The sequence below is a fragment of the Bufo bufo genome, chromosome 1 (assembly GCF_905171765.1).
Source record: "Bufo bufo chromosome 1, aBufBuf1.1, whole genome shotgun sequence".
In the NCBI taxonomy this organism is placed as follows: Eukaryota; Metazoa; Chordata; class Amphibia; order Anura; family Bufonidae; genus Bufo; species Bufo bufo.
The window spans coordinates 715,125,210-715,149,477 of record NC_053389.1 but is presented as its reverse complement, the minus strand read 5'-3'; the positions used below and the strand labels follow the sequence as shown (position 1 = coordinate 715,149,477).

The following is a 24,268-nucleotide window of genomic DNA, read 5'->3' as shown; positions in this document are numbered from 1 at the left end:
TGCTGACAACAAACACATTTTAGACAATTGTATATGTCCAACTTTGTAGTAACAGTTTCGGAAAGGCCCTTTTATGTTCCAGCATTACTTTAAACCTGTGCACAAAGCAAGGTCCATAAAGACACCATTCAACGAGTTCGGTGTGGAAGAACTTAAGTGTTCCTCACAAAGTCCTAACTTTAAGCCCCTCAAACATCTTTGTTGGATGAATTGGATGCAGTTGCAGGCCAGACTTTCTCATCCAACATTAGGGCCTATCCTTGCTCTTTTGAATTAATGGGCACAAATTCCCACAGATACTCTCCAAAATCTTTTGCAAATCCGTCCCAAAAGGCTGTTTTAGCTGCAAAAAAGATGTCAAGACCTTATTAATGGACATGGGTTTGGAATGGGATGTCCAATAAGTTGTGATGGTCAGGTATCCACATACGTTCAGCCATACAGTGTATTTTATATTATTGGTCATATATCCTGTATGTACAATGGTAATTTTTAAAGGGGGTTTATGCCATGATTGATGTAAAAAAAAATGAAAATCAGACACCATACAGGACATGACAATCTCTTTCTAACAAAGCTAGAACGAGTCCTGTACCTCACATGGATCCAGAGATTTCAACATTCACTGCTCCAATTATTCTGCTAGATTCTCCTCAGCCTGGCAGCTCAGAGAGTGTGTTCTTTCTGATACAGCTCTCTTTTTGTAACTGCCACAGCTTCTAACAGAACAAATAGCTGGTGGCCGGTGAACAACGGACAAAAAAAATAAGGAAAAGAACAAACAGCAGGTGGCGCTATAAAGATCATTAAATGAAAGTATTTAGATCCAGGTGCTGGTGTGAAAAAATGTAGAATATGTTTCATGATGCAACCCCTTTAAATATAAGTGAAGGTGTATAGATGGAGGGTGGGCCCTCAGGGTTTATTTGGTGAGCCCAAGAGAACTCAGCCTGACACTACTGTACAGTCAATGACATTGATCAATAATGTAAGAAAGATGATTTGCAAAGGGAGAATGAAACAATGTACCATAAGGGTGCACATCCCAAAATACATTAGCAAAATCTAAAAATTCGCAAAGGTGTTACCCCATTGTGAATTGATTTTACAATGCCTTTAATACATTGTTATTCAGGATCATCCTTTATGGCACAGATTTGGATTAAAAGTGGTACAAATTTTTATAGATATGTGCAATTTTCATAACCAATATTATGCCAATTCTTACTTGAAAAATGGGCCCCAATGCACAGTTCAGCCATCAAAAATGGCTCTGGGTCTACAGAGTCAGCAGTACAAGTGGCTCAAGGATGAGTTTTGCATTGTACATATACAAATCAACTTATATTTAGGTGCTGACATGCCCAAAGTAAAGTCACAGACTGAGCCTCTATGGCAGTAAAGTATTGAGCCGTAGGCACTCCATATAGTGCAATACGGTGTTTCTTTAAAAGAGGTAGTCTCACTTCAGCAAGTGGCATTTATCATGTAGAGAAAGGTAATACAAGGCACTTACTAATGTATTGTGATTGTCCATATTGTCTCCTTGGCTGGCTGGATTCATTTTTCCATCACATTATACACTGCTCGTATCCAGGGGTTACGACCACCCTACAATCCAGCAGTGGTGGTCATGCTTGCACACTTTAGGAAAAGGCACTGGCCTCTCTGGTAACTGGGACTGTGGGAGTCTACATAGTCTAGTGATTTTTCCTATAGTGTGCAAGTACGGCCACCGCTGCTGGATTGCAGGGTGGTCATAACCATGAAAATGAGCAGCGTATAATGTGATGATAAAATGAATCCAGCCAGCAAAGGAAGCAATATGGAGAATCGCAATACATTAGTAAGTGTCTTGTATTTATTTTCTCTACATAATAAATGCTATTTGAAGCTCCGTATGAAGATGTTCTCTCCTAGAAGCATTCTGTAACATATATATTTATCTGACCTGCTTCTGAGAACATCAAGAAATTCTTTCCATTTACTGGAAAATATGTCTGACTACCAAGCCATTACTGCCATTGGATATTGTTGTCATATATTGGCATCCCTACAATCCTTAATATTTTGCTGCGTGGTAAATTATTATGGTACTTCAAAAAATGGGTTGAATTGTGACAAAAGGGAATAAAACGGGAACATTCAGGTCTTAGAAGCACATTCAAAAACAACAGAACTTTATTGGATTAGAATAGGAAGTTTGTGCATCTTTAGCATCTGATCGCCAGAATATAGTCAGTTTCCCATAGGGGTCTACAGTATATGGTAGGGTGCCCTCCTGTCTTGTCTGATGTCATGAGATGTGTCTATACCCCTGTTGAAAGCTTTCTGTGATTTCTTTGCTTTCCAGATCTGGTTTCTTCTATGTCCTGTGGCTGCCAGCCACTCCCGAGCTGTTAGCTGAGCTGCTATATAAAAAGACCCCCGCACAGCTCCAGAGGAGAAACTCAGTTCTGCAGGACAACTGGAGACACAAGCAGATTTGGTAAGACCATACACTTGACAACACTAACTCTCTATTACATATGTAAAAACAGAACAGGAAACCATGTATAACATGCGAAACAGGTTAGAATGTTAGAACAGTTTAAATGGAAAAGAAGTCCAGCTCAGGTTAAAATGTTAATAGTATAAAAGATAGATGACAGATAGATTGTTAGATAGATAGATAGATAGATAGATAGATAGATAGATAGATAGATAGACAAATATTAATTTGTATTTTTATTTTTACTATTAATTTTGAACTTTGTTAAACTTTTTGTTTTATGTGACATTTTACTAACATTCAGTTGCCTTGAAGTTGAAAACCCTTTTCAGATCTCACTTTTTGTTGTGTGTGACATCAGGTATTATCATATTGGTTGTGGAGTTACATTTCTATGAATTATTTATGTATGATTATACAAGTTATTTGATGGAACTTTTTGAACCATTGTGACTGGGCATCTGATCCTAATGTATTATTAGTCACGGTCTAAATCACTGACTAAACAAGATAAAAAAGCTCAAAGTTTTCTTATGCTGTATGTAAAAACCCGTAGTATTTTGTAAGTCCATAGAGAGCACTGTGGCTGTCATATGTATATATGTAGCATCCACATTCTACTCTTGAATTTTTACGTACAAAGTTAGAGCAGCTTTACTGCCATATCATATGAACTGCATTTCTACTTAACTTTAGAAGTCCTTTCAAGTTTATTTGTGTCTGCTGAGAGAAGAATCTGATGGCTATCCCTCAGACTTGTATGCAAAATTACAGATACATACACTGTGGCATGGAGTGGTCATTTGATAATGTTCTGGATAGGCGCAGTGTGCTCTGTCAAACTTGATTTACCCTGAGGGCAGCAGAGAAATATGTTGATTATGTTTTTTTCCAATAACCCCTTAAGAACCGGGACAATTCTGTTTTTACATTGTCATTTTTGACTCTTTGCCTTCCTGGAGCCATAACTTTTTCAGTTTTCTGTTCACATAGCTATGTAAAGGCACATGAATGTGCCATGTTTCGCAAAACGGATAAGAATAGGACATGATCTATAATTTTTGTGGGGCCACGGAACGGAGCAACTGAGTGATGTCCGCATCTTTTGCGGCCCCATTGAAGTGAATGAGTCCACATCTGATCCTCAAAAAATGCAGCTCGGATGCGGAACCAAACCACGTTCGTGTGGATGAGCTCTAAGGGCTTGTTTTTATGTGGGACAAGTTTTACTTTCTAATGGCACCAATTTATACTGCATGCAATGTAGTGGGAATCTAGAGAAAAATTCCAGATGGGGTAGAATTGGAAAATAAAGCATAGTTTAATGGGTTTAATTTTTTCGAGTGTTCCCTGTGCAGTCAAACTGACCTGTTACCTTTATTCTGCAGGTCAGTATGATTACAGAGATACCACATTTATATGGTTTTTCTTGTCTTAATTTTTTTTTTTATAAATAAAAAAAATACAAAAAACTTTCAAAAAACATATTTTTTCTTTGCATCACCATATTCTGACCCCCAGAACTTGTTCATAGTTATGCTTACAGAGCTGTGTGAGGGTTTATTTTTTGCGGCGTCATCTGTAGTTTTTACTGACCATTTTGGAGTGTGTGCAACTTTTTGATCACTTTTTATTCATTATTTTGGTGGGGAAATGAAGTGACAAAAAAAACTGCAAATCCACCTTTTTGATTTTCTTTTTCCATTACAGCATTCACCACATGGGATACATACGTTTTGTTTTTAATAGTTTGGACATGCAACGTTCTGTGGTGGATAGATCAATCACTGAAGTCACTTCCAGAAGATGTTTGCTTCTGAAAAAGGCTTCATACACATGAACATAAATCTTCATCAATGTGCTATCTGCATACTTTGGGGACAGCACTCTGACTAGTGTTGAGCTTGAATATTCGAATATCGAATTTTTTTAGCGAATATCGGCGCTTCGCTAATTCGCGAATATTTCGAATATAGTGCTATAAAATTCGCTATTTCAAATATTCATTTTTTTTTTAATTGTAATATTTTTTTCTTTCCCACTTCCCAAAAGTAGTTCTTACCTGTCCTTAGGATTCCTGGCTTCCTGGCTTCTCCAGTCAGTGCCCGTTTCCGCTTCTGCCGACTTCCGTGCTCATGGAGCGTCCCCATCACCATGGGAATGTCTCCATACTAGAATGTACTGTCGGATTTGAGAATTACGTTGAAATCGCAATGCGATTAACATAACTTGAATTAATCGCATTGGGATTTCAACTTAGACCTGGTTTACTATAGTTGGCTTGGTAGAATTAGCGAATATGGCGAATGTATTCGTCATATTCCTCAAAACGAAGATAACGAAGTATTCTCCATCTTCGTTTTAGCTCCATATCCGTCAACTTCGCTAATTCTAGCAATCAAATAGGAAAGTTGACTATAGAGACAGCTGTGTTTAATTCACTATGCGATTATATTACTTAGCTTTTTTTTTAATAAATGGAATAATTATAATACTTGATAATTATTATAATTATTCTATTTATAAAAATAAAAAAAATCGCATAGCGAATTAAACACAGCTGTCTCTATAGTCAACTTTCCTATTTGATTGCTAGAATTAGCGAAGTTGACTAATATGGAGCTAAAACGAAGATGGAGAATACTTTGTTATCTTCGTTTTGAGGAATATGACGAATACATTCGTCATATTCGTCATCTTCGCTAATTCTAGATATCAAACCAATAGGAAAGTAGCCTTAAGTTACAATCGCAATACGCGATTATTTAAATCCCATATTAATCGCGATAACTAGAATAATGACGAATATTCGATTTCGACGAATATGAAACGAATATTCTATCGAATATTCGCGAATTTCGTCGAAATCGAATATGGCACCTGCCGCTCATCACTAACTCTGACCCATTCATTGTTATGCTGCCATGTGCACTTCCATATTTTTTGCTGTGTGGTTGTTTAACAAATTATAGAACATGTCCTATTGTCTACATTGGGGATGAGAATTGTACATAGTATAAGTATCAGTACTTTGCAGATCCATTGTTGTAGACTGAAATACAGACACAGCCTTGTGCATGAAGCCTGAACATAATGAAAGAGAGGAGCATGTAAAACCTTGTTTTATTAAAAACATATTTTCGGCATAAGTATTAATTTAGGGTGTTCTCACAAAGTGCTGAGACCCATGCAAAGTGTACACAGGGTGCTGGCTGCATTATTTAACACATACAGTATGTATATATATATATATATATATTTTTTTTTTTTTTTTTTTTTTTTATATATACCGTATACTGGTATATACTGTGCAGCACGTCCAGGTCTTTATTATGAGATATTAGAAAATGTTTCATGGAAGGAGAATAACAGGAGAGCACCACAACTCCCAGCCTGTCCAGAACGTTATTATGTGATTACAGAGAGGAGGCATAAGAGGAGAGAGCTACAACTCCCAGTATGTTCAGGCTATTATTATGGGATATCAGAGGTCATTTCAGAGAGGGGGTATAAGAGGTGAGGACAACAACTTCCAATGTTTCTCAGGCTCACCACCATTTCTCCCCTTCAATACTGAGCTGCCCCCTTCTGCACTGATCACACGACGATGATGTCATCGCAGGTCCTTCAGCTCTTTCAGTGTAGCACATACAGAGCAGGTCTTGGTTGGTAGTCTCTGCTGTTGTTTCTTAGCAGAGTCATTACAGTTGGAGGGAGAAGGGGGCGCGCTGCTCCCTCCTCCCAGACCCAGGCACGTGTCCTTGGTGCCTAATTTTAAATACAGCTCTTCCTGCACTCCAGAATTTTTGCTTCAAAAAGTCACAAAGTAGAGTTTTGTGACTTTTTGGGCTTATGTGCCCAAACATTTTGTGACATTTAGCATTTTTACAGCCCTCACTCCAGTTTTGAAAAGTGGGTGGGAAAGTGGTCATGGTTAGCCTGTTGTGTCCAATTAAGGCAGATTCATCTGAGACTTTTTAAAAAGTTGCAAAAAATATTATAATCTCACTTCGGTGAATGGGTTGGCATAGAAAACAGAGTACCATGCCATCTCAAGACAAAAATGTTCCACTTAAAGACGCACCGAATATATCAAACTGTATGACATTTCATAAATCTCCCTAATGTATGAAATATCTATTGCTTGCTGCATGCTGTAGAATGACTATGGAAAGTTATACTTGTGTCTATCACAAAGCCTTTGGGAATCATGATAATACAAAAGGGTCTTCTTCACCCCTGTGCAGGCTGAGTTTGGTCCACCAGAGCACTAGAGAATCATACATTGGGCCCAGGCTTTAACAGAAAAATGGGCCCCAGTGGTCCATCGGAAGACAACCCAAATTAGACCTGACTTTGGAGCCAATCACTTGCCACTAGGGTCTCCTTTTTAAGTCAATTACAAACTTAAAAATTAGATCTTATTGATGATTTGTACTGTGTACAATAATAAGATGCAGGATTGCAATGCAATTAAAAGTGGACATAAAGCTGGCTATTCACATAAGATTTATGTCAGTACGGCCACCCTAAATCATCCTACTGACTTTCACACAATGGTAAGTTGGATTTCAACCGCCTGATCCTTTTGCTTTCGGAGGAAATAAGCCGCTGCCTGGACCTTTCTCCCCATTCACTACCATACTGCATGCATAGCCGAGCATTGATGGGTCAGAAGATATAGCTGTCGGCCAAATGAGCGTTCTGTCCACAGTTATCTCTTGTATATTGCCAGCTTATCATGTTCCGTATATATATCTACAGCGCGCCCAAGGGGCTCTCTAGATCAGGGATGCCCAACCTACAGCTCCCAGCATGCCCAGACTGTCAGCCTACAGCAGAGCATGGTGGGAGTTGTAGTTTTACAACAGCTGAAGGGACACAGGTTGAGCAACCCTGCTGTAGATGATTTCCTTATTACACTGTCTTAGCGGTGATATAAGTATAGCTACTGTATCAAAACCTATGTGCTAATTCTATAGGTGTGCTGCCATCAATTGCTTCATAAATACTTTCGCTACTTTCAACTGAAGTTAACTTTGTATCATCTTGGAAACATTACATTAGCTTTGCCAGTTGTTTTGACTAAAGCAGTCCTTCTGGTATGTAGAATACATGACATGATAAGTTTTTTTAGCTATTTCTTTAGTTAGTATCTTTTTTACTTAAATGTAGCCCTTATATGTATTTGTGTGTGTAAGACTACTTTCACACTCGCGTTTTGGCTTTCCGTTTGTGAGATCCATAATGCGCTCTCACAAGAGGTCCAAAATGGATCAGTTTTGCCCTAATGCATTCTGAATGGAAAAGGATCCGCTCAGAATGCATCAGTTTGCCTCCGTTCAGTCTCCATTCCGCTCTGGAGATGGACACCAAAACGCTGCCTGCAGAGTTTTGCTGTCCGCTTGACGAAACTGAGCGAAACGGATTCGTCCTGGCACACAGTGTAAGTCAATGGGGACGGATCTGTTTTCTCTGACACAATCTGGCAAAATAGAAAACAGATCCGTCTTGGCTATGTTACAGATAATACAAATGGATCCGTTCATGACGGATGCATGCGGTTGTATTATTGTAGCGGATCCGTTTTTGCAGATCCACGACGGTTTCGCCCAAAACGCGAGTGTGAAAGAAGCCTAAAAATGTCTGAAGAACAGATCATCAGGAGGATATTGTACAACTCATTTGACTTCTTTGCTTTATTTGATTTATTCTGTAGGCAAAACGACTATCGGAGCCATAAGGAATTGTGAATTGGTCTACAATACAACGCACAGGTAAAGTCGGAGCTATGTCTTCATTCTGGTGGCGGTCCCAGACATTTAATCCACACCAATACTGATGGCATATCCTAGAGTTAATATGTCAGTTATTATTTGTATGAAACCCGTTACATTTTTTTGAAGTTCCTTTAAGGAACAATGGATGAATGCAAGTATGTTAATGCAATGGGGAAATTTACTAATCAAAATGTGCCAGAATTCTGGTGTAATTTGTGGGGGAAAAAAATAATAAACTGGCATATATGTCTTCTGCCACATTTAATAAAGGTGTTAGCAACTTTCTGGTTATTGTTGACTAATGTGTTTGTAAGATGCCTTAATGTCTTGCAAATATAGCCTTTGTTGAAATTCTGCACCTTTTTCTATATTTCATAAGGTATACCGCCTTGTTTACCAAGTCTTTTGTGCTGTCGTATACAGTATGAGGCAAAACAGGCACAATGGGGAAAAAAACAAAAAACTTTACTGACCTTTTTGATCCCCTCTGCTGCTGTTTCAACATTTATCAGTTCCAGGCAGGTTTCCACCTGCTGATTGCAGCTGTCCTCCTGACCTACCCCTTAGGCCCCTTTCACACGGGCGAGTTTTCCGTGCGGGTGCAATGCGTGAGTTGAACGCATTGCACCCGCACTGAATCCGGACCCATTAATTTCTATGGGGCTGTGCACATGAGCGGTGATTTTCACGCATCACTTGTGCATTGCGTGAAGATCGCAGCAAGCTCTATTTTGTGCGTTTTTCACGCAACGCAGGCCCCATAGAAGTGAATGGGGCTGTGTGAAAATCGCAAGCAAGTGCGGATGCGGTGTGATTTTCACGCACGGTTGCAAGGAGACGATCGGGACCCGATCATTATTATTTTCCCTTATAACATTATTATAAGGGAAAATAATAGCATTCTGTATTCAGGCTGGAGGGGTCAAAAAAAACCAAAAAAATTATTTAACTCACCTTAATCCACTTGTTCGCTCAGCCGGCATCTCTTCTGTCTTCATCTGTGAGGAATAGGACCTTTGATGACGTCACTGCGCTCATCACATGGTCCATCACATGATCTTTTACTATGGTGATGGATCATGTGATGGACCATGTGATGAACACAGTGACGTCATCAAAGGTCCTATTCCTCACAGATGAAGACAGAAGAGAGATGCGGGCTGCGCGAACAAGTGGATTAAGGTGAGTTAAATTATTATTCTTTTTTTTTTAACCCCTCCAGCCCTATTGTACTATGCATTCTGTATTCAGAATGCTATTATTTTCCCTTATAACCATGTTATAAGGGAAAATAATACAATCTACACAACCTTGAACCCAAACCTGAACTTCTGTGAAGAAGTTTGGGTCTGGGTACCACAGTCAGTTTTTTATCACGCGCGTGCAAAACGCACATTGCAATTGGGTACCTACTCGCGCGGGTTTGCCGCAACGCATCCTGACCCTTATCCGGACACACTCGTGTGAAAGAGGCCTTAAGGTTGAGTTCACACAAGTGTCTTCAGTCCAGGACACACACTCCGCGTGACGGCTGTATTTCCCAGAATGAACACTGCTTATTTGACGCAAACTCACAATATCATAATGATTTATGATGCTGTGAGTACCTGCCTGACCGCGGCATTATGTGAGCACAGTACAGCAGAACCGCCATACGGTATAAGGTACATAGGAACGCACAGCATCATAAGTAATTATGATGCTGTAAATTAGCTCAGAGGAGCATTCCAGGAATCGCAGTCATCACACATCATACTATTGTGTGAAACTGGCCAAAAGAATGAAATTATTCAAAAAAAAATCATCTAAAGCATCTTTTGGACAATCCCTCCTCAGCAGGCAGTGTCATCATTGCCTACTGATGGCTTTTTGAGACCTACACATCATGAATCTTAATATTTCTACAAATGGCGTGCACATGAAGGTAATTTCCGTCTTTACACTCTGCTATTATCATGATGATCATTTGGAGACTTCTCTTTTTGCAAATCTTCACTATGTGAACAAGGTCTGGCACATGAACCAGTAGTTGGAATATATTTTTTTATGTAGACTCCAAGGTGGGTCATGACAATGTCGGTGAGGAGGCAGCTGGCAGGACACCACACACCATAGTGCATGACATCATGATGCCTCATCCAAACACATTTCATGACAATGGTGCAATGTAGTGAATGAATGCCAGGCTTCCCTGTGAACAAGGATCCTTTATGTAAACTCCCGCAGCCAGTTAGAGGTTCTGTGTCCGTGAACCAACAATCATATGTTACGCATTACACAACATTAATGCATAACATAATCGTTATAATGTAAAATCAAAATGCTCTGAACACCATATGTACAATACACGTTCCAGGGTGGAATAGAACACAGAACATAATACAGTCATTACATGCATTTGTTATTACATCCATTGGTTTAGCTGGACAAGAAATGCTGAATGGCATTAGTGTGCCAATGTCAGGAGGGTTCGAAAAATAAAGAGATACAGAACCCTTCGAGAGTAAAGCTAAGTTCACACTTCCGTTATTTGGTCAGTTATTTCCATCAATTGTGAGCCAGAGCCAGTAATGAAGCCTACTGAGAGATCAGGTAGAATCGAAAGATCTGCACCTATTCTGTGTTTTTGACCAACACCTGGTTTTGGTTCACAATAACTGATGGAAATCACTGACTAAATAACTGAAGTGTGAACTTGGCCTAAAAGGGAAAATGGGTGCAAGCCCCAATAGATGCTAGGTCCACTTGTAGCTCCTCATTAGATTAAACGGAAAAAAAAGGAGAGGCAGCACCCATATTGCAATGGTGGAAATAAGCTGTGGTCTTTTAATCCATATCACGGCAATCCGAGTACATGCTTGATGAAGGTTTAATATAGCCGAAACGTTGCATATACTCAGATTGACGTGATATGGATTAAAAGACCACAGTTTATTTTCACCATTTCAATACGGGTGCTGCCTATACTTTCTTCTTTGTTTGATCTCAATGTCAAGATGGCCTTTGAGACTATCATGAACAGAAAGTCGCCATATTGTTATTTAACGCAGCAGTAGATTTGCATTTTTTGCACTTGCTTTCCTCAAGGAGAGATATTTGGGAAGAACTTGGGAACATTGATAACAGTAACTACAGTAACTTTAGCATATAATTTTAAGGTTATTGCCTGCTGTAAAGTGTATGCTCACTTGCCATTATTGTTATCAACATTAAATGTTATAACTAATATGCAGTATTTTTTCCCAATTTCATCATTCATTTACATACAGTGAGAGAACTGTTTTGGACTGAGCTGTGGTACCCAGTAAAACAGCCATTTAGAATATACCCAGAATCAATTCATTTTTCTCATAAAATTAGACAACAGCCTTGAAAATTGAAGGGGTGTTCTGGACCTGCAAACCTACCTTAATTATGCATGTGTTGCCTACAGAAGAAAGTTTCTAGTATACTGACAGTCTCGATGTTACTGTTCGAAATCCAAGTCACGTATCACTCCATAGCCCAGGTTTCCGGTCTGGGCTATGGATGGGGGATTTACTTTGGACGGCGCCAGAACTCTTTGTCTCCCTGGTGCAGGCACTAACTCTTGGATACAACTCCTTTGCACATGCACAAGGGAGACAAATAGTTCTAGCCCTGTCCCAGCAACATGACTACTACTCCACCATCACTACTCGTCTATAATACTGCTACACCTATGGCATTACATCAGCTTCGACATCTCCATGTCTGCTGCTCTACTCATCCATTGACACTACTCCTGCAGCTCTGACACCCTTGTGCTGTAGAAATATATCTCTTGCCTCTCGTGCACTACAACTGCCCAAATTTCACTACCCCTCCTAGACTTCTACTATTCCTATGACAACAGCGTTACTAGAATCGAAGCCACTAAAATCACCACCCCACTTAGTGATCTCTCCATCTACGCCAATTCTGTGATATTTCATCATTCATAAAACTCCCATATTTCTTAGTATTTTTTATTTTATTATTCACACCACCTCCCCCATCTAGGCAGCCATGGCCCTGTAAGCCTTAGGGCTCATTCACACGACCGTGGTTTTGTTCCACATCCGAGCCGCATGGGTGCGGACCCATTCACTTCAATGGGGCCGCAAAAGATGCGGACAGCACACGGAGTTCTGTGGACCCGCAAAAATTATGAGTCATGTCCTATTCTTGCCTGTTTTGCGGACAAGAATAGGCATTTCTATAATGGGCCTCCTGTTCCGTTCCGCAAATTGCGGAAGGCACACGGGTGGCATCCATGTTTTGCGGTTCCGCAATTTGCGGACCGCAAAAACGGCACGGTCGTGTGAATGAGCCATTATTGTTACACCTCTGCACATGGTGCACTACTCTCTAGTAACTGAAAGACAGTAGGATTCTGACCTTGAAGAGGAGCCGTCAACTCTCCTGACAAGTCTGTTTATGGTAAATACTTGTATTCCACATGAAATAACAATTAAGGAGCATGCTTAATTATATCTCTGTGTTGGGCCGTTCCTCTGTTATTCAACTCACCTGTCTCTACTTTATACAAAAAATAAAAACTTTCATAAACTCACTATGCCCATCACGAAATACCTTGGAGTGTCTTCTTTCCAAAATGGGGTCACTTGTGGGGTAGTTATACTGCCCTGGCATTTTAGGGGCCCAAATGCGTGCAAAGTAGTTTGAAATCAAAATCTGTAAAAAATGGCCGGTGAAATCCGAAAGGTGCTCTTTGGAATGTGGGCCCCTTTGCCCACCTAGGCTGCAAAAAAGTGTCACACATCTGGTATTGCCGTACTCAGGAGAAGTTGGGCAATGTGTTTTGGGGTGTCATTTTACATATACCCATGCTGGGTGAGATAAATATCTCGGTCAAATGCCAACTTTGTATAAAAAAATGGGAAAAGTCTTTTGCCAAGATATTTCTCTCACCCAGCATGGGTATATGTAAAAAGACACCCCAAAACACATTGCCCAACTTCTCCTGAGTACGGAGATACCAGATGTGTGACACTTTTTTTCAGCCTAGGTGGGCAAAGGGGCCCACATTCCAAAGAGCACCTTTCAGATTTCACCAGCCACTTTTTACAGATTTTGATTTCAAACCACTTCTCACGCATTCGGCCCCTAAAATGCCAGGGCAGTATAACTACCCCCCAAGTGACCCCATTTTGGAAAGAAGACACCCCCAGGTATTTCGTGATGGGCATAGTGAGTTCATGGAAGTTTTTATTTTTTGTCAGAAGTTAGTGGAATATGAGACTTTGTAAGAAAAAAAAAAAATCATAATTTTCTGCTAACTTGTGACAAAAAATAAAAAATTCGAGGAACTTGCCATGCCCCTCACGGAATACCTTGGGGTGTCTTCTTTCCAAAATGGGGTCACTTGTGGGGTAGTTATACTGCCCTGGCATTCTAGGGGCCCTAATGTGTGGTAAGTAGGTAAATGACCTGTGAAATCCGAAAGGTGCTCTTTGGAATGTGGGCCCCTTTGCCCACCTAGGCTGCAAAAAAGTGTCACACATCTGGTATCTCCGTATTCAGGAGAAGTTGGGGAGAAGTTGGGCAATGTGTTTTGGGGTGTCTTTTTACATATACCCATGCTGGGTGAGATAAATATCTCGGCAAAAGACAACTTTTCCCATTTTTTTATACAAAGTTGGAATTTGACTAGGATATTTATCTCACCCAGCATGAATATATGTAAAATGACACCCCAAAACACATTGCCCAACTTCTCTTGAGTACGGCGATACCAGATGTGTGACACTTTTTTGCAGCCTAGATGCGCAAAGGGGCCCACATTCCTTTTATGAGGGCATTTTTAGACATTTGGATCCCAGACTTCTTCTCACGCTTTAGGGCCCCTAAAATGCCAGGGCAGTATAAATACCCCACATGTGACCCCATTTTGGAAAGAAGACACCCCAAGGTATTCAATGAGGGGCATGGCGAGTTCATAGAATTTTTTTTTTTTTGCACAAGTTAGCGGAAATTGATTTTTTATTTTTTTTCTCACAAAGTCTCCCTTTCCGCTAACTTGGGACAAAAATTTCAATCTTTCATGGACTCAATATGCCCCTCAGCGAATACCTTGGGGTGTCTTCTTTCCAAAATGGGGTCACATGTGGGGTATTTATACTGCCCTGGCATTCTAGGGGCCCTAAAGCGTGAGAAGAAGTCTGGAATATAAATGTCTAAAAAATTTTACGCATTTGGATTCCATGAGGGGTATGGTGAGTTCATATGAGATTTTATTTTTTGACACAAGTTAGTGGAATATGAGACTTTGTAAGAAAAATAAATACATTTTCGCTAACTTGGGCCAAAAAAATGTCTGAATGGAGCCTTACAGGGGAGTGATCAATGACAGGGGGGTGATCAATGACAGGGGGGTGATCAGGGAGTCTATATGGGGTGATCACCCCCCTGTCATTGATCACCCCCCTGTCAGGCTCCATTCAGATGTCCGTATGTGTTTTGCGGATCCGATCCATGTATCCGTGGATCCGTAAAAAACATACAGACATCTGAATGCAGCCTTACAGGGGGGTGATCAATGACAGGGGGGTGATCAATGACAGGGGGGTGATCAGGGAGTCTATATGGGGTCATCACCCCCCTGTCATTGATCACCCCCCTATAAGGCTCCATTCAGATGTCCGTATGTGTTTTGCGGATCCGATCCATGTATCAGTGGATCCGTAAAAATCTTACGGACGTCTGAATGGAGCCTTACAAGGGGGTGATCAATGACAGGGGGGTGATCAGGGAGTCTATATGGGGTGATCACCCCTGTCATTGATCACTCCCCTGTAAGGCTCCATTCAGACGTCTGTATGTGTTTTGCGGATCCGATCCATGTATCCGTGGATCCGTAAAAAACATACGGACATCTGAATGCAGCCTTACAGGGGGGGCGATCAATGACAGGGGGGTGATCAATGAAAGGGGGGTGATCAGGGAGTCTATATGGGGTGATCACCCCCTGTCATTGATCACCCCCCTGTAAGGCTCCATTCAGACGTCTGTATGTGTTTTGCGGATCCGATCCATGTATCCGTGGATCCGTAAAAAACATACGGACATCTGAATGCAGCCTTACAGGGGGGTGATCAATGACAGGGGGGTGATCAGGGAGTCTATATGGGGTGATCACCCCCGTCATTGATCACGCCCTGTAAGGCTCCATTCAGACGTCCATATGCGTTTTGCGGATCCGATCCATCTATCAGTGGATCCATAAAAATCATGCGGACGTCTGAATGGAGCTTTACAGGGGGGTGATCAATGACAAGGGGTGATCAGGGAGTCTATATGGGGTGATCAGGGGTTAATAAGGGGTTAATAAGTGACAGGGGGGGGTGTAGTGTAGTGTGGTGCTTGGTGCTACATATTGCTGAGCTACCTGTGTCCTCTGGTGGTCGATCCAAACAAAAGGGACCACCAGAGGACCAGGTAGCAGGTATATTAGACGCTGTTATCAAAACAGCGTCTAATATACCTGTTAGGGGTTAAAAAAATCACATCTCCAGCCTGCCAGCGAACGATCGCCGCTGGCAGGCTGGAGATCCACTCGCTTACCTTCCGATCCTGTGAACGCGCGCGCCTGTGTGCGCGCGTTCACAGGAAATCTCGGCTCACGCGAGATGACGCCAATCGGCGTTAGCGTAGCCTGGCAGAGCCGCCGCAATGACGCCTTTCGGCGTTACATGTGCGGCAAGCGGTTAATAGTGCAGGGAGAGACATCAGCAGGCGCTAGGTACAGTGGTAGACAAGACTTAAAAACTTTTATTTTGCTGTATAGAAGTTCGTGGAAAGGATAGGGAGGAATCATTCCACAGTATTGAAGCAAGACAAGGTTCACAGGGGAGTTTACAGCCTTGGTAATAGGAACAATCCTATTACACCTTGCTGCACTGACTGGGGATCCAAATTGCCATTATACAGCTCTGTAATTCCAGCAAATTCTTGTTATTGGGGTGCAAGTGATGTTTGATACAGCCATTAACAGGGTTTATTACAAGGAAAGATTTCTACAGTAAGTCTTATTTGCCCTTGTGCGGTGCAGTTATATGTTCTAAAGCATTTTTTGGCTTGTATTAGTGGGAAAAAAGGCTTATTGGCCATTGTGTGGTGAAGTGAGAAAATTACAGCCTTTTGTGGCGTGTATTAGTGGCAAAAAAATATATATTTGCTGTTCAGCTGTGCAGTTATATGTTCTAAAGCCCTTTTTGGCGTGTATTAGTGGCAAAAAAAAATATATTATTTGCAGTTTAGCGGTGCAGTTATATGTTCTAAAGCACTTTTTGGCGTGTATTAGTGGCAAAAAAAATTATATTATTTGACGTTCAGCGTTGCAGTTATATGTTCTAAAGCCTTTTATAGCGTGTATAAGTGGGAAAAAGTAAGGGCCTATTTGCCGATCAGCGGTGTAGTTATATGTTCTAAAGCCCTTTTTGGCGTGTATTAGTGGCAAAAAAAATCGATATTATTTGCCGTTCAGTGGTGCAGTTATATGTTCTAAAGCACTTTTTTGCATGCATTAGTGGCACAAAAAAAGTTTTTGGCGTTGTGTGGTGAAGTGAGAAAATTACAGCCCTTTTTGGCGTGTATTAGTGGCAAAAAATAAATATATTATTTGCCGTTCAGCGGTGCAGTTATATGTTCTAAAGCCCTTTTTGGCGTGCTTTAGTAGCAAAAAAATTTATATTATTTGCCGTTCAGCGTTGTAGTTATATGTTCTAAAGCCTTTTGTATCGTGTTTTAAGTGGAAAAATGTAAGGGCCTATTTGCCAATCAGCGGTGCAGTTCTATGTTCTAAAGCCTTTTTTGGCGTGTATTAGTGGCAAAAAAATCTATATTATTTGCCGTTCAGCGGTGCAGTTATATGTTCTAAAGCACTTTTTTGCATGTATTTGTGGCACAAAAAAAAAGTATTTGACATGTGGTGAAGTGAGAAAATTACAGCCCTTTTTGGTGTGTATTAGTGGCAAAAAAATATATATTTGGCGTTCAGCAGTGCAGTTCTATGTTCTAAAGCCCTTTTTGGTGTGTATTAGTGGCAACAAAAATATATATTATTTACCGTTCAGCGGTGCAGTTATATGTTCTAAAGCCCTTTTTGGATTGTATTAGTGGAAAAAATATATATTTTATTTGCCATTCAGCGGTGCAGTTATATGTTCAAAAGCCCTTTTTAGTATTTGGCGTTGTGTTGTGAAGAGAGAAAATTACAGCCCTTTTTGGCGTGTTTTAGTGGCAAAAAATGCATATTTGCCATTCAGCGGTGCAGTTATATGTTCAAAAGACTTTTTGGCGTGTATTAGTGAAAATAAAAAGGGCTTATTAGCCATTGTGTGGTGAAGTGAGAAAATTACAGACTTTTTTGGGGTGTTTTAATTTCCTTTTTATTTATTTATTTGATCTAACAGTATGTCAGACAGAGAAGTGCCAGGCCCTGCACAGGGGAGTGGCAGAGGCCTAAATGTTTCTGGCGCAGGCACAGGTCGCAGCAGAGTAAGGGGGCATGGCAGCAGGAGTCACAGCGAGAGGCCTAAGCTCCCGGTGTCATCTAGCAGTCATGTCTTGACCAGCAACGAAACGGTTCTTGAATGGTTGACTCGGTCATCCACTTTGTCCCAAGTGACATCAGACACCCCCAGCCAAGAGTCGGTGGGTTCGTCAGACACAACTCTTAGTTGGCATGGCCCTGGAGCAGGCCCTGTGCCCTCACCTGTCCTCAACCTGCCTCTGTCCTTTTCTGTTCCCTCAGCCAGAGATATTATATGCTGTGGGCTCAGCTCCACTATACAACGAGGACGAGTTGCTAGAGGACATTCAGCAGCTACTGGCAAGTCAAGATGTGACGGAGACAACCACCGCTTCCTCCGGTAGATGGGCAAGTAGTGATGAGGAGAGTGGCGTGGGAGCTGGTGTTGCGAGCAGTCAGGCTCCTGACCCAGAGACCATTGAGGAGGAAATCAGTGACGTGCAGAAAGTACTCAATGAGGATGATGTAGCTGATCGCACTTGGGAGCCAGGTGAATTGGGGGATTCATCATCATCGGGAGAAGAGGGTGGCAGTTTGCCCGTGAGGCAGCAGCAGAGCCAGCAAGTCGCTAGTGTGGCCAGAAGTCAGCAGGGTGGCAGCAGTGGGAGGTCGGGAGCCAAACATGCCCCAGGTAGACCACCCGCTTCGCAGGAGCCCACCTGCCCAGAAAGTAGTGGTGCAGGGGTTCACGGAAGCAGCGGCGATAGCAGTCAGTCAGTGCGTAGTGTTGGGGGTAAAATCACCTACTCGGCAGTGTGGCAGTTTTTTGCTAAGCCGCCGGAGGAAGTGAACATGGCCATTTGTAGAATCTGTGGGCAGAAGGTGAAGCGTGGCTAGGGTGCCAATGTTGGCACCATGGCCCTGCGACAACATATGCAGCGTCACCATAAAGTGTCCTGGGAGAACCATGGCTCCGATGTGGTGGTCCAGCCTTCCGCAGCAACTGCTGCATCACCCAGTGGCACGCACCCGGTCAATGCTCCACCACCTCAGCCGAAGGGAGCTGTCTGTCCTTCCCATCATCTGCTGGTCCTGATGCTTCTGCTGCTCCTCCTCATCAGTCATTCCGTCAGCAATCGATCACTGAAGCGATTGCTAAGAGACAACAGCTGCGTGCACTCATCCAACGGAGCAGAACTGAATGTGCTCCTGGCCAAGTTGCTGGTGCTGCAGTCCCTCCCTTTCCAAGTGGTGGACTCTGCACCTTTCAGAGAACTGATGGCTTTTGCCGAGCTGAGGTGGAGAGTCCCAAGCCATAATTTCTTTGCCAAAAAGGCAGTACCAGCCCTGCACACGTATGTAGAACAGAAGGTGGGCCAGTCTTTCAGCCTGTCGGTGTCTGCCAAAGTGCATGGCAGCGCCGACGTGTGGAGCTGTAACTACGGTCAGGGACAATACATGTCCTTTACGGCCCACTGGCTAAATGTGGTTCCTGCACAGCCACACCAGCAACTTGGCCAGGTGACGCTGCTTTCGCCTCCACGTTGTCACACCGTTGGTCCTGCAACAGTGTCCACCGCTGCCTCCTCATCCTCCACCCTGTCCTCAGCCTCCACTGCAGGGACAATTCACAGTGCCCCTCCAGCATACCACATGTGCAGGGCATGGCGGTGTCATGCTGTTCTGTACCTCGTTTGCCTGGGCGAACTGAGTCACACAGGGGAGGAACTGCTCTGTGTCCTCCATCAAGAAATTGAATCCTGGCTTTCCCGCGGTGTCCGACAACGGGAAGAACATGGTGTCGGCACTGCATCAAGGAAGGCTGAGTCATGCGCCCTGCATGGCACATGTGTTAAATCTGGTTGTCAAGCTGTTCCTGAAGTCTTTCACCCATCTTCAAGACATCCTAATAATGGCCAAGAAACTTTGCATGCACTTCAGCCACTCGTATACCGCAAAGCACAGCCTCCTTAAGCTGAGGCGGCTGAACGGCATCCCCCAACATAGGCTGATATGCGACGTTTCTACTAGTTGCAATTCCACCCCCCATATGTTAGACCGACTATATGAACAGAGAAAGGCCATAAACGATTTCTTGATGATCCAAGCAGACAGGAGTACTCCCCTGTGTAACTTTGATGTCAGCCAGTGGCAGCACATGCGTGACACCTGCCGTTTGCTCAGGACCTCCCTGCTTCTAGCTCTTGGGCTAATGAGAAGGCTGCAATATCTATGACTTTAGGAGTAGTGTTGATTGCGAATTTTCGTACTGTGAATTTTTATCACAAATTTTTCAATTGCCGATTTACGCAATCAAGAAAATATGGACTAAGATAACAAATTCTCGAATTCGCGAATATATGCAAACATTCGCGAAATATCACAAATTTGAATATTGCCCCTACCGCTCATCACTAAATTGGAGGAGGAGGACATTGGAGCAAAAGCAATGTGTAGCGAAATGGGTGGTTTTTCTACACAGGTGACAGGAGAGGAGTAGCAGGAGGAGCTACAGGGCGATGAGGAAGACGAGGTAGAGGACCCAGACACACAGTGGCAGTATGCAGTGGAGATGGAGGCAGGGAGTCCCTCCGAGTCACTTGCACAAATGGCCCGATGCATGCTCACTTGCTTGCGTAGTGACAACCGAATTGTCACTATTCGGCAGAGGGATGACTTCTGGCTCTCCACCTTGTTGGACCCTCGCTACAGGGTGGAGGGGTAGGAGCAGTTGCAGCTTCATCACCAGGAATTTGAGTCTAGAGTCGCTGATGAGCAGCTTTCTTCACCCACCTAGTGAAGAAACTACTCAACAGCAGCAGAAGCTAGACCTGGAGCAAGACCTAAACCAGCAGTTGGTGGCATACTTGGACAACACCCTGCCACCCCATATTGAAGATCCATTGGACTACTGGGCAACCAAACTGGATTTGTGGCCGCAACTGGCAGAGTTTGCCCTGGAAAAGCTGTCCTGCCCGGCCAGTAGTGTGGGATCAGAGCGGGTGTTTAGTGCAGCAGGGACCACAGTTACCACAAGAAGAACTTGCCTGTCCACCCAAAATTTTGAGAGACTGATCTTTGTCATGATGAATCAAGCGTGGATCAGCCAGGATTTCCACCTACCAATGCCTGATGCATCAGACTAGATCATCCATGTTGCCACACCAACACTTTGACAAAAGAGACCGGTTTCTTCTGTCTACCTGCCTCAGCTGTATTCTGATGCTGTCACCCGCCTGATGCCACACATCTGATGCCAAGTGCTCCTTCTTTCACCCACCATCTTCAGCTGATACTGGTATTGCCACCCACCGCCCCACTCTGTCACCGGGTCACTCTGTGGTCTCCTGATGCTGCTGCCACCTTCACAATATGTCACCTTGCCACTCTGTGGTCTTCTGATGCTGCTGCCACCTCTACACTATGTCACCTTGCCACTCTGTGGTCTCTTGATGCTGTTGCCCCTCCGCACTGTCACCTTGCCACTCTGTGGTCTCCTGATGCTGCTACCACCTCCACACTATGTCATTTTGCCACCCTGTGGTCTCCTGATGCTGCTGCCAACTCCACACTATGTCACCTTACCACTCTGTGGTCTTCTGATGCTGCTGCCACCTCTACACTATGTCACCTTGCCACTCTGTGGTCTCCTGATGCTGCTGCCACCTCCGCACTATGTCACTTTGCCACTCTGTGGTCTCCTGATGCTGCTGCCACCTCCACACTATGTCATCTTGCCACTCTGTGGCCTCCTGATGCTGCTGCCACCTCAACACTGTCATTGTTCCACCATGTGGCCTCCTCCTGATGCTGCTATCACCTCCACACTGTCATTGTGCCACCCTGTAGCCTCTTCCTGATGCTGCTGCTGCCGCCACCTCCACACTCTGTCATTGTGCCACTGTGGGGCCTTCTGATGCTGCTGCCACCTCAACACTGTCATTGTGCCACCTTGTGGCCTCCTCCTGATGCTGCTGCTGCCGCCACCTCCACACTCTGTCATTGTGCCACTCTGTGGCCTCCTGATGCTGCCACCTCTACACTCTGTCATTGTTACACCTGTGGCCTTCTCCTGATGCTGCTGCCACCTTCACACTCTGTCATTGTGCCACTCTGTGGCCTCCTGATGCTGCTGATGCCACCTCCACACTGTCATTGTGCCATTCTATGGCCTCCTCCTGATGCTGCTGCCACCTCTATACTCTATCATTGGGCCACTCTGTGGTCTCCTCATGCTGCTTCCACCTTACCACTATGTCATAGGGCCACTCTGTGGATTTCTCATGCTGTTCCCACCCTCCCCACTTCATGACTGGGCCACTATTTTGCTTTTCCGACCGGCTGACATTATCATTTATTTGACCCTTCTTCTGATCTGTCAGAAGGAAGTGCTGATTTGGTCAAATATCATCTACTTTTCTGCATCTGTAATGCACTGAAGATTTTCTCTCTATGATGCCGTAAAATCTGCAGTGTATCCACTACATGTGAACACATCCTTATGCATTAGGGTACGGCCATGCATTCAGGTTTCTTGATGCAGTTTTGGAAGCCAAAACCAGGAGTGAATAAAAAAAAAGTGCAGAAGTCGTATTTGTTTTTTATACGTTCTCTTCTTTCATGATCCACTTCTGATTTTGGCTTGCAAAAGGAGCCTGACCTTGTGGTCCTACCCTTATAGCACTGATTGTGTTTCGCTCATCCAGTAGATGCGGCTGCTCTTTTAATAGGACGGAAAACTCGTATTAATGTTAGAAGTTAAAACGGAGATTGTCAGTACCATCGTCAGCCAGTTAACAAGAGGAAATGTGGAACACGTCCTCATTAGACATTGGCAGACGTTTCTGGAGGATGTTGTTTCATGGTAAAATAGTGCCAAGGATACTAATGGCACGTGTGGCAGCCTGGCGGGGGTGGTAGATATGTACCTATACAGATGTGAGTATACATATTTTTATTGGAAGACATGCAGGGAACTAATTCAGGGCTTCTACCTCAAGGATACCAGGAGCAGATGGCAGCAGGGCCATAAGTAAGTAATGAAAAACCCAGACGTTTCTCCGAAATCACTCCTCTATCAGATGAATGCATCCAGAGCGAGAGAAGCTATAAGCTTACAGCCCAGTGAAACATATAGCAGAGGACTGTTCCAGCGTCTCCCTTCAGATAGCGCTGATGTATAAAGCAGCCTGTGTTCTCGTGACATCTTCAAACAATAGCACTGCATGATGTCACACACCTTCACGCAGTCAACTGGTTAGGGCATACGATTAGACGCTTGGTTAACAAGTAGCACTTTTGTAATTTATGTCAGTTTTTTTTGTTTCTTATTTCAAGGTTAAAAAAAGTAGAAATTTGGCCGACAGACTAAATAAAAGTCTTACTTTTCCTTAGATTCGCAATGAATGGGGTTTAGGCCTCTTGCACCCATGAATGGATGTCTGTTGCATAAAAAACACCAGCAAATGAGAAAAAAAAGTAAATGTCATGGACCCAAAAAAAAACGCATCACAAGTGAAGAATGCCGCCTGTACAAAAAAAAACTTTGTACTGTGCTTCAGGATGACAATAGACTTACAGCTAACATCTTGAAGTGTAGTTTTTGCCTAAAAATCTCAGCAAAAATGGTAAAAATAAAAATAAAAAAAATGTGAAAATGCTGCAAATAACTTATGTATGAAACCAGCTTTAATAAAAAAAAATAAGTTCACAGTAGAGCAGCACTATTTTACCTAGTTTAGGCTTATCCTTTTAGTAGGAAAAGAGTCCTCAGAGGGACACGTGGGTGCAAGCAGTGTCGGACCCCGGCTTGTAATCCCAGAAGTACATCCAAAAATAAATCCGCAGAACTCCTTCTGTTCAACGCAATGTGATGTATTTAGTAACCAAAACGCATCAGTAGAGAATACGATGTTTCAACTCTTCTGAGTCTTTTTCAAGATTTTTGCGTTGAATGGAAGGAGTGCTGCGGCTTTCTTTTTTTGATGAAACCAGCTTTGGGAATATATCACTAGCTGTAGCAACACATGTAACCCCCTTCCGTACCCCGGCTGAAAGTAAACAGGCCACTCTTCTATGATTTAAAGCTGCAACTTTGCCCTTCTAGGTGCAGTTACCATATAGAGGTTGCTGGAAGTTTCGTTGGGTGCCTGTTCAAGGTTTATCTCCATTCGGTGGCACTAAACAGCGAGCAGGTCAGCGGCATTTAAAGTGAAAAACTTTGGCAAAAACCGCTGTGGTTTCTGTTGTGGAATATGCTGCAGATTTTACCTCTGGATAATCCGCTGAACATACCCTTTTGTAGAAAAAAACACCATCTCCAGATGTTAGCTAAAAGTCTACGATGGGGGCGTTGTCATTATTCCTAGAGGCTCTGCTCTCTCTGCAACTGTCACACCTGTCACACCCTCTCCACATTGATTGACAGAACCAGGTATGCGTGATCACATTTACACTGCCTAGGCCTATCAAAGTGCAGAGGGTGCAGCAGTTGCAGAGAGATCA

At 43.0% G+C, this 24,268-nt stretch overlaps 1 protein-coding gene across 1 annotated transcript in view; it reads left to right on the top strand.

Moving 5' to 3' along the window:
- The first annotated feature begins 2,392 nt into the window (after window positions 1-2,392).
- The window catches only part of LOC120987176 (cartilage intermediate layer protein), a 46,533-nt gene continuing 24,657 nt past the window's right edge, over window positions 2,393-24,268 (top strand). The window contains 2 exon segments of the mRNA XM_040415783.1: window positions 2,393-2,488; window positions 8,211-8,268. The gene's annotated coding sequence lies outside the window, so the exon portion shown is untranslated.